The sequence below is a fragment of the Coenobita brevimanus genome, chromosome 28 (genome assembly GCF_032717465.1).
Source record: "Coenobita brevimanus isolate Jiangsu-jjx chromosome 28, ASM3271746v2, whole genome shotgun sequence".
Lineage (NCBI taxonomy): Eukaryota > Metazoa > Arthropoda > Malacostraca > Decapoda > Coenobitidae > Coenobita > Coenobita brevimanus.
The window spans coordinates 24,260,482-24,272,531 of NC_136981.1; the positions used below are offsets into that span (position 1 = coordinate 24,260,482).

Here is a 12,050-nt window from a genome sequence, read left to right on the forward strand (position 1 = left end):
TATTTTGAATTCTCCCGGGCTTTCAAGTGGTGGCTTGTAACATCTATCAGTACTGCCAGTGTCCAGCAATAGTCAGCACTGCTAATGTCATCTGTACTCCCATCCATTGTAACAGTTTAGTCATTTATCCCCATTCTTGACTCCCTTCCCTACCTCCCCTCCATTACCCTCTCCTCTCGCCTGCCCAACCGCGCTGCCCTAAGCAAATCTTCCACGGAGTTTTCCACTGATTTCATCCATTGAAATAATCCCTATGACCTATTCTTATACAAAATAATGTATACAAAAAAAAAAAAAAATAAGGTAACTGATAGTGCCATATCACCTGGCAACACCCCACGTACACTTGTTCGCTAATTTTCCCTGGTAATTTCCCCTTGAAATATGCCATATAATCTATTCTCGTAATAAAAATATATATAAGACAGGAAGGGAGAAGCCTAAGTGATATTTACATTCACCTGGAACTACCTAATTTCCTGCCAATCATTTCACAGCACATAAATTAGCAGCTGTCACCTCGTTGACGTTGTCAACCCTTGGTGGCCCCATATCCACCTCGTCATTTGGTTCAGTGTTGTTTCTTGAGATGAAAGCACGTAGCATTAAAAGGCTTAGCAAAATTTGGAGTAGCGAGCACTGACTGACTTAACTCCTTTGCACAATCTCGTAGTACCCAACATGAAATTTCATCAGGACCACTTGCTTTTCCTCTGTCTAATTTACTTAACTCCTCCTGTATTACTTTTTCTGCTATTTGTATATCTGGTAGTATGTGTGGACATGCATGTTCCACATAGTCCCTCTCAGTTTTTTTTTCTTCTGTAAAAACTAATTGGAAATTCTTATTTAGTGCTTCACAAATATCTTTCTCTTGTGTATAAGTTATTCCCTCGTCCGTAATGGATTGTTATTATATCTTTTACTTTGGTTTTGCTTCTGATATAGCTGTAAAACAGCTTTGGTTGATCACTACTTTTATTTATTATATTCTCCTCAAAGTGTTTTTGGGCTTCCCTCCTTATTCTTGTATAATCGTTTCTTGCCTGTTTGTAATTATTATACGCCCTTTCACTATTGTGTCCGCTGTATCTATTCCACAACAAATCTCTTCTTTCTTTTAATTTTTTTACATTTTGTATTGAACGATTTCTGTATTTTCTTATCTGCTTCTTTGTGCTGTGGGATGTACTTCTGGACTCCTATTTCATAAAATTCACAAATTTTTTTATATACAGCATTTAAATCTTGTCCTCTAAGCTCATTTTCCCAATCAACTTCTAAGAAATACTTCTTTAGTTCTTGATAATTTCCCTTTTTATAGTTTAAGCTCTTTTTGTAACTTTCATTGCTGTTAACTATGTCATATGCTATCCTGAAGTTGTAATTTAGTACTGCATGATCGCTTTTGCCGAGTGGAGGGTGATATATTAAACTGTCAATATCATTTTCTTGCCTAGTAAATATTAGATCTAGCACTGAAGGTACATCGAGTCCTCTTTTTCTGGTGGTTTCCCTCACATGTTGCGTTAGGAAAAACTCTTGCACGAGATCCAGGAGCTTTTGGTCCCAACAGATTTCTTGGCTAATTATATCTAGAGTATTCCAATTTATATTTGTATTAAAATCTCCAGTTAGTATAATTCTTTCCGATTTCTCTTCCATTTTATGTAGTAATGATGTTAAACTCTGAATTGTACTCTCTGCCAGGTCCTCATATTCGTCTCTTTCCCATGTGTTTGATCTGGGTGGCATGTACAAATTGGCTACAATTACTTTCCCTTCAGATGTGTTGATCTCTACTGCAATCAGTTCTACTTGTGATGGTATATCTAGTTTTATTTTATTGACTTTTAGATTTTTCTTAGTTAATATTATAATTCCTCCTCCTTTTTTTAAATTTCTGTCTCTTCTCCATATATTGTATTCCTCTAAGTTTAGTATGTCATTGGATATCCTTGGTGTTAATTTTGTTTCAGTTAGGCATATTATTTGTGGTTCATTTTCTCTGACATAATCATTCATCTCTAGTAATTTAGATACCATTTCATCCACATTTGAGAACATCAACTTTATCATCTTGTTTATATACTTGTCATGACATGGTTTTACTATCTTCCTCGTTTTTAGATGGTACAGGTTTCATAAAAACCAGTGGAGATTGCATACCCATTGACTATGAAGGCTCCCTACCTCATTACCACACCACATGCTGTTACAGTTCACACACACACACACACACACACACACACACACACGCTAAGCGTTGCAACACCACTAACTGCCAAATTTCATGATGCTATGCCTTGCTCACACACACAGTGGCACACTTCCAGACAGCGCACTGTCACATTTCACACCGCCACACTTCGCATATACACACACATCACAAACTACCAGACCATATGTTTCAGTGCTTCGTGCTGCTATGCTTCATTCACATGCATACACGCTAAACTCAACTAAATAAAGTCACGAGAAAGTTATTAGAGGCTGTTTCAACTTTTAATTCTTTGCTGTGAAGGAAACCCTTTGTCCTGTCTTTGGCCATTCTCAGACATTGTTATGAATTGCAGAAATACTTTCTAAACTAGAACAGATACATATAGCTTTCAGTAACCCCTTCATTCAGAAATATCCTTTCTTAGGTGAAATTACTCATTTAATTATAAGAATATTAGAATATAATTGGCGTCCATGCACTGAAAGAAGTCAAACACCAACTAAATAGTCTTCTTGCTTTAGCCCTATGCTCATCTGGACTCGTACCTAGTGGCCTGCAGACTGAAGTACAATACCTCTTTTCCTGCAATCTATCATTCTTATTCGAAGGACTGAGATGGTGATGCGGGGATGTTTGTGCAACAGGCATTGTCACCACGCGAAGCTGTCCCATTCCTCTACCGAATAATCTTGAATAGGTTACAGTTATAGTACATCAGTAATTGCCAGTAAGCATCAAACCATCACCCACATAACACTCTACAATTCATTCATGTTAAGTAGGCGGATATTTTTGCCTTTTGTACATCATTTCACTTGGTGGCAGAACAAAACAATACTAAGGCTTACCATCGTTTCCACTCCACATCCTCGTATCACTATATTCTATTGTTAATCACTTGCCATACCAATTTTACACTTAAAGTGTGTGTATTATCATTCTTGTAAGCACCATAACCGGACACAGAAATGCCCCTTGAAGGAAAGAGTCACGACATCAGTAAAGGTGTAAGTACATAACATTTTGTACCTGCCCATGAAAGTGAGGTAGTGAGATTTGAATTCAGTATTATCTAAAGTTACATTGTAGTCACATGATTATTAGTAGGAAATAGAATTGGGTTCACGATTATGGTGATCATTCAGTTTATCGTTTTGTTGAGTACTATTAGACTTTGTCATATACATGGCAAAACTTATTGTTTTGGTAAGTATTATTATTATTACTGGCCACTTTTTTTTTCGTAGATCTTGATAATATTATACAGGAAGGTATCTTAAGGTAACGCAAGTGCTTGTGCCAAATATAAATATAATCACTTTTGGTGCAAAAATTGTATATTTGAAACTGAAATACCTCAGACACTAATTTAGATAAATCTGTTTGGTAGAATATCCTTTGATAAAAAAAAGTTTGCTGAGAATTTCGGCTGAATATTTTGCCATTAGCCTGGTGGAAATCTGCTCAGTGTTTTCTTTGTGACACATTTTAGAGAAAACCACAAAGGCTGTAACGTCATAATTTTACAGATATACAGTATAGCTGTGGTCCCACATTATCTGAAAAGAATATGGTTAAAGTTTGAGCATACAGTTAACGAGTTATTGAGGCAATGTAAAGTTTAATCATTCTTCATTTCTTTCTTTCACACCCTTATCTGCAGATCTTGTTGATAGTACACAAGAAGCAATCTTAGATTCATCGGAGTACATGTTCCAAATGTAAAAGACCTTGTGCTACTTTTAAAGTAGCAGTGAATACAAAAGTAGCATTTGCATAATTACAAAGACAATCAATACCACAAATAGTTATGGCGAAGCTTCCTTATTGTGGCTACACAACAAGTAAATCGGTAACTAATTATAATTATCATTATTGAATCTTTCGTTTTTTTACGCACGTATCCCCATTATTATATATATATATATATATATATATATATATATATATATATATATATATATATATATATATATATATATATATATATTTATATATATATATTTCGTCAATAATACATTTTTTTTTTTTTAAGCTGATTCCAAAATTGAACATGTTTTGGGGGACCTTTATTTTGCAAAAAGCTAGGATAGGTTTAATTAGGTTAGCTAATAATAATAATGAGAGAGGGGGGTGTGAGTTGGGAGCAGGGCAGTGAAATGGCGGGGGACAGGGCGACTTGGAGGCGATTTGTTTGTGGCCACCCTAAACGGGATTGAGGCGTCTGGCAATAGATAGATAGATAGATAGATAGAATAATAACAAAAAGTATTTAAGTACAAAATATTTCAGAATAACAAAATTACTGTGTTTGATGCTTATACTCCAAACACAAAAGGTCCATGAATTCGTATGGAATAGAGGATACAAAAATACGGACCTGTTTAAGAAGATATTGTAGTGCATTAATAGTTTAAGTGTTAAAAAACAAACATTAAAATTTAGTTATTTGTGGAACAAGTTTTACACTCCAATATTATTTGTTATCATTATTAACTAACCTAACTATTATTATTAACTAACCTAACCTACCCTAACCTACCCAAACTTAACCCAGCTTTTTAGAAAATAACTTCCCCCCTCAAAAAAAAAAAAATGAAGTTTGATATCTGCTTAACCCGCCCCATCCCGACCACTTTTCCACCACTGACTCCCCCTAATCCCGACCATTTTTGGGAAAAAATTTTTTTGGCTCAAACCTCCGCTTTTGCTGAGAAACATCGAAAATTCATAGAGAAATCGCCCACCTGAGGTTTAAAATACTCGATACAGGTAGGAGTACCTCCTTACCTTACTGGGTTTTCTAACAGGCTGGCACCAAAGAAAACGAGTTCCATGGGAGGGTAACTATTTCACACCACTCATAAACGATATTTATTTATTTACTTGGTACGAATTTATACGTAGTACAAGAGTATATTGGTTTTCAAGCAGTAATATAGGCATTATAAGCATTGTTTCACTCACTAACTCATCACCATACCTGACCTTTTTTTGCCACATTACCTGATCATCATTTCTGACTGTTTCTTCCTCTAATGCTATGTAAAGTTTGTCCACCACATTGTCATTGATTGGGGAATCACTTTGGCCCTGAATTTCATACCGTGGCATGAAATGGCTTTACTGGCCAGGTCACTCATAACAGGTGAATTGCTGAGACAATGGCGTGCAGGGGGAGGGGGAGGAGGTCATGCTGGGTAAGGCACTGTCCCTGCTTGGCATCTTGTAGAGGAAGGTGTCACGTGTATACGTACCAAAAATAACTCGCGAAAATTGAAAATTGTGCAATTTAGGGACCTTGCAATTGATTCGCGTTTATGTATGTCGACGGGATTGGCAGTGACAAAAGGTGTGGACGTTAAAAAACGTCGACGGGACGCCGTGGGTTAAAAACTTTATTGGTGACAAAATTTACATAAAAATGGAATTATGTGCACCAAACACAAAAGATCCTTATATTATATTATTATTATTATTATTATAATAACTCACCACACCAGTGGTGAGTTATATTGTTTTTGTCAATATTATTATCATTAATATTATTTTTACAACTCACTTCACCAGTGAAAAGGTCAGGTATGGTGATGAGTTAGTGAGTGAAACAATGCCTCGGACAAGGACTGACCAAACGTTGACGACCCAGGACCGGACAAAGGACTTGGTAATGTGTACATGGAATGTAAGAGGAGCGAATGATGAGGTGAAAGAGAGAGAGATTGTCCAGGTGCTTGAGGATGCGAAAGTGGATGTATGTGGAATAACTGAAACAAAATGGAGAGGAGAAAGTGTGAGAGAATGGGAGTATGGATGGGGTATATGTGCAGGAGTAGATGAGAATGAGAGGGCAAAGGAAGGAGTGTGTATAGTTGTGAGTAAAAGATGGAAGAAGAGCATAAGACAGTATGGATCAGTTGGGTCAAGGATTGTGTGGGTAAAGTTGAAAGTTGGAATACAAATGTGGGCGATTGTGTGTGTGTATGCGCCAACGCAAGATCGTGCTAGAAGAGTGAGAGAAGAGTTCTGGACAAATGTGGAAGTGTGCATGGAAAAGTTTGGAAGGAATGAGAGAGTGTTTTTGATCGGTGATATGAATGGTAAAGTTGGTAATGTGAAGGTGGATGGAATAGTTGGTGAGTGGGGTGTGCCTGCTGAGATAGATGAGAATGGGAGTGCGTTAGTGGACATCTGTGCTGGGAGGGGGTTGGTAATAGCCAATACCCTCTTCAGGCATAAAATGATCCACAGGTATACATGGCGAGTGATGAGAAGGGTGGGTGGTGAACTGAATGAAAGGAAGGCAATGATTGATTATGTGTGTGTGGATGAAAGGATGCGAAGATGTATATTGGATGCAAGAGTTTATAGAGGTTGGGGGAGTGGCCTTTCTGACCACTACTTGGTGGTGGCCAGAATTAGGATGCAAGTAAGATGGAGGAATAGAAGAAGGGAAAGACGAGAGGAAGGAGTAGTTGCAAGGAGAGTGGAAAGGTTACAAGAGGATGAGAAAAAGGCAGAGTATAAGAGAGAAGTGGAGGAACGATTGGGCAAATATGAATTGGAGCAGATGGGAGACGTGGAAGGTGTGTGTAAGATATTTACAGAAGAAATATGTGCAGCATGTGATGTGGTGTGTGGAAGGAAGAGAAGACGGAGGGGGTGCAAGGAACAGCGTGGTGGACTGAAGAGGTGAAACAGGCTGTGGCACAAAAGAAGAAAGCATACAATGAATGGATGAGAAATAGGGGCGTGGAAGAAGTTGAGAGGCAGAAGAGAGAGTTATATGTGGAAAGGAAGAGAGAGGTGAAAAGATTAGTAAGAGAGAGTAAGAAGAGAGTGGATCAGGAATTTGGAAGGAATTTGAGTGTAAAGTGGAGGGACTGTAAGAAAATGTTCTGGAGAGAAGTGAAAAGAGTAAGACAGGGTGGAAGTGAAGTTAGCAGGGGAGTGAAAGATAAACATGGTAGATTACTAGTGGAGAAGGGAGAAAAAGTGAGCAGATGGAGAGAACACTTTAAGGAATTGTTGAACGTAGAGGATGGAAGTAATGCGAGTATAAGTGGCTGGGGAATGGCTGGGAGAAGGAGGGAGGTGAGAAGACAGGTAGAAATCAGTAGGATAGAGGTTGTGGAAGCAATGAAGAAAGTTAAATCGGGGAAAGCCCCAGGAATTGATGGAGTGTGTGGTGAGATGCTGAAGCATGGGGGAGAGATAGTAGTAGAATGGATGTGGAAGATGTGCAGATTGGCCTGGGAGGAAGGTAGAGTCCCGGAGGATTGGAAGTCAGGTATAATTATTCCCTTGTACAAAGGAAAAGGGGAAAAAGAAGTGTGTGGTAATCATAGGGGCATTTGTCTTCTTAGTATAATAGGAAAAGTGTATGGTAGGATACTTATAGACAGAGTTAGAGAAAGAACAGAGAAATTAGTTGGAGAAGAACAGGGAGGCTTTAGGAAGGGAAGAGGTTGTGTAGATCAGATATTCATTCTTAGATCTTTAGTGGAAAAGTTTCTAGAGAAGGGAAAGAAGTTGTATGCGGCTTTCATGGATTTGGAGAAAGCATATGACAGGGTGGATAGACAAGGATTGTGGAATGTGTTAAGAATATATGGAGTAGATGGGAAGTTGTTGAATGCTGTGAAGAGTATGTATGATGGTGCTAAGGCTGCAGTGCGTGTGGATGGTGAACTAAGTCAATTTTTCTTTTTGAAAGTTGGTTTGAAACAGGGATGTGTCATGTCTCCATGGTTGTTCAATCTGTACATGGATGGGGTAATAAAAGAGGTACAAGGTAGGGTAGTGGATGTTGGAGTGGCCCTGGTGAAAGAGGATAGTGTTTGGAAACTCCCTGTACTGTTGTTTGCAGATGATACTGTGTTGTTGAGTGATGATGAAGGGGAGCTGCAAGGCTTGGTGGATGAGTTTGAGAGAGTGTGTAAGAAACGGAACCTAAAGGTGAATGTAGGGAAGAGTAAAGTGATGGTCTTTGAGAGAGGTGAAGTCAGTGAATGTATAGCGAGGTTGGATGGTGAGGAATTGGAAAATGTGAGTACGTTTAAGTATTTGGGTAGTGTGATGAGTAAGGATGGAGGTTTGGAGGGTGAAGTGCTTGAAAGGGTACAGCAGGGAAGAAAGGTTGCTGGTTCCTTGAAAGCAGTGATAAGAAACAGGGAAGTGAGCATGGAAGTAAAAAAGTTACTACATGACAGTATTGTGATACCAACTCTAACGTACGGAAGTGAAGCTTGGACGTTGTTGGAAGGACACAAGTCAAGAGTGAGAGCAGTGGAAATGAGTTATTTAAGAGGAGCTTGTGGAGTCACGTGGAGAGACAGGCTGACGAATGAGGATATAAAGGAGCGTTGTGGTGTTGATGTGGATGTGATAGGAAGCGTTGTGAGGAACACACTGAGGTGGTTTGGCCATGTGGAGAGGATGGAGGGTGAAAGACTGACGAAGAGAGTGTATGTGAGTGAGGTGGAGGGTGGAAGAGGGAGGGGGAGACCGAGGATGAGATGGAGGGATGGGGTGGAGAGGTATATGAGAGAGGGGGGTGTGAGTTGGGAGCAGGGTAGTGAAATGGCGGGGGACAGGGCGACTTGGAGGCGATTTGTTTGTGGTCACCCCAAACGGGATTGAGGCGTCTGGCAATAGATAGATAGATAGATAGACTTCACCAGTGGTGAGTTGTACTGTTTTGTCTTTATATTATTGTTATTATTATTATTATTATTATTAGTTGTAGTAGTAGTAGTAGCAGTAGTATATTTTTTTATGAAGAATTAAAATGCTCATGTTTGCTCAATTTCAAAGCTAAGGCCATCATGCAAGGCCATCTGAGTTTCCGAGCTGCAAGCTTCATATGACACAGTATCATCCAGCTTCCAGAAATGGTTTTCCAATTACAGCCAAAAAACTATAAAAACAGTCTATTCACGGACTCTCAGAAACAGCTAAACGTACACACTTGAATTTTGTGGAACATTGGCAAGGTCAGGGAGCACATCTGAAATGACTACAGTCCGCTTTGGGCCAGTAGTTTCTGAGATTCAATGGAAAGCAGCTTCGGGTCATTGATTGCACACTTTGAAAGACATGACAGAAGTGAGCAATTATAACCAAACTCGGTATATGTACAGAAATTTAGATGCTGTGCATGGCTACTAAGCATGAAAGACCTTGGCCTAAAACTCAAGGTCAAAGCCAAGGTCAAATTTCAAAATTGACTTATTTTTTTATGCAACATTAGGGGAGGGCAGTGATGGTTCGGACACACACACACACACACACACACACACACACACACACACACACATATATATATATATATATATATATATATATATATATATATATATATATATATATATAAAACCATAATGCCCATCTCTTGGATTTATTCTTGACAAATAATCCAGATCAATACAGGACAGAGGTACTGTCACCACTTGGATCCTCTGACCACAATCTCATCAAAGCCTCATTAGTTAACCCTCCTACACTTCCCCATTCTGAACCTGTCAGGGTGACCCAATGGCACTTTGACAGGGCAGACTGGGATGGATTTAGAAATTATCTTGCTGATGTTCCATGGCAGTCTTTCTTCTCTAGTGATCCCAATTCTACCCAGTCCCACATTTGCGACTTAATACTAGCTGGTATGGATTTATTCATACCAAGTCAACAATTCACTAAAAGATCAAACTCTCCAAAATGGTTTGATGGCAATTGTGCCAGAGCAACAGCCCAAAAGTCATTAGCCTATAACTCTTACTTAAAATCAAAAACATCTGAATCACTCTCCCAATTTAAAATTGCTAGAAATCATGCAAAAGCTGTATTAAATCAATCTAAATCAAACTTTCTTCAAAAGCAAGCACCAAAACTACTTAACAACCCTAATGACAATAGAATATTCTGGTCAACTCTTCCATTCCATTGCCAGACGCCATGTATCCCAAACGGGGTGGTCAAGGGCTTAGAGTTAATTGTTTTACAGGGAGGGGCACCAATCCTCCACCAACCCCACTTGACACGTAGGGATGCCAACAGCATCTGGTGTTCCCAGGCAGTCACCCATCCAAGTACTAACCAGACCCAACGTTGCTTAACTTCGCTGATCGGACGGGAAGCGGTGTACTCAACGTGGCATGGCCGTTAATTCTTTCAATAATAACTTTAACAAGTCATCTTCCATTCCCCCACTAAAATCTTCAGATGGCAATATTACAAATGACCCACGTGGGAAAGCAGATATCTTTGCTAGTACCTTTGCCAGAAATTCTACCATAGATGATACCAGCCAGAATGTCTCAGTACTGGAACTTGACTCTCCCGAAATTGCCCCACTTAAAATACAGACAAGATACGTAAAATCCATCCTAGACAATTTACCTACCAACAAAGCTCCAGGCCCTGATGGAATTCCGCCAATTGTTTTAAAAAAGTGTTCCCCTGAACTTGCCTCTGTCCTAGCTAAATTATTCAGACAATGCATACGTACTTCTTTATTCCCAAATTCATGGAAAGAAGCCAATATCCACCCAGTTCCGAAGAAAGGGAGTTCGTCTGACCCCTCCAATTACAGACCAATAGCTGTCACATCTTCTCTTGGTAAGGTATTTGAAACTTTAATTAATAAGCATATTGTTAAACATCTTGAATCCAACAACTTATTTAGTGATAGACAATACGGTTTTCGCCACGAAAGATCCACCATTGACATACTCAATCTCTTAACTCATACCATTCATCAATCAATTGATCTTTTTGGAGAAACTCATGCAGTAGCTCTTGATATCTCTAAAGCTTTCGACAGAGTATGGCACCGTGCCCTGCTGTCCAAACTCCCTTGCTATGGAGTAACGTCTTTTGTTCCTTTGATTTCTTCTTATCTTAGTGACAGGAAAATAAGAGTAAAAGTAGATGATGTATATTTGAATTGCCACTCAATTAACGCCGGCGTGCTGCAGGGATCAGTTCTGGCGCCAACCCTATTTCTGGTTCATATTAATAATCTCCTATCTGTCACTCACAATCCCATTCACTCATATGCAGATGACTCAACAGTACATAGTTCATTCACACTCAGACATCCATTTACAAAGTCTAATATCTCTACCTCTCAACTCAGTACAACCATCTCCATAAATCAAGATCTATCTACAATCAGTGAATGGGGACAAAACAACCTTGTCTCTTTTAATGCTAGTAAAACTAAATATATACAGTTTACTAATAGACAGATATTGCCAGATTCGTACATTACCTGCAGTGCTACTAATATTCCCATCTCCAAAAGTATTGAAATTCTTGGAGTCTCACTTAACAGTGCCCTCAGCTGGACCTCTTATATCAGATCACATGCTAAAACCGCCTCAAAGAAACTTGGATTATTGTACAGAGTCCATAACTTCTTCGCCGATGAGCAGTTAGCTATAATTTATAAGAGTCATGTGCGCTTTCAGCTTGAATATTGCTCACCCTTGTGGAATGGTTGTGGAGAGGTTGCATTTAGACAACTAGACAAAATTCAGAATAAAGCTGTTAGAATCATTAACAACCCTGCCATTACATATAAACTACCTCCCCTGCAAGTAAGAAGGAATGTTGCCTCCCTTGCATTATTTTACAGATATTTTTTTGGCAAATGCTCAGACGAAGTTGCGTCCATGGTGCCACCCTCCATGCCTTCCCTCATGCTACACGGACATCTGGTAGCGCTTATGACTGGAATGTCACTGATCCATATTGCAGAACTTCTGCCTACCAGAATTCTTTCATTCCCCGAACTGCATCTCTCTGGAACTCGCTTCCCCAGAGT

General features: G+C 39.1%; 1 non-coding gene across 1 annotated transcript; it reads right to left on the minus strand.

Annotated features, from left to right (window-relative positions):
* Positions 1-10,270: 10,270 nt before the first annotated feature.
* LOC145394864 (5S ribosomal RNA) lies at positions 10,271-10,389 on the minus strand. Its single transcript, XR_013896508.1, has one exon. It is a non-coding gene; the product is annotated as a 5S ribosomal RNA (ribosomal RNA).
* Between the last annotated feature and the right edge of the window lie 1,661 nt (positions 10,390-12,050).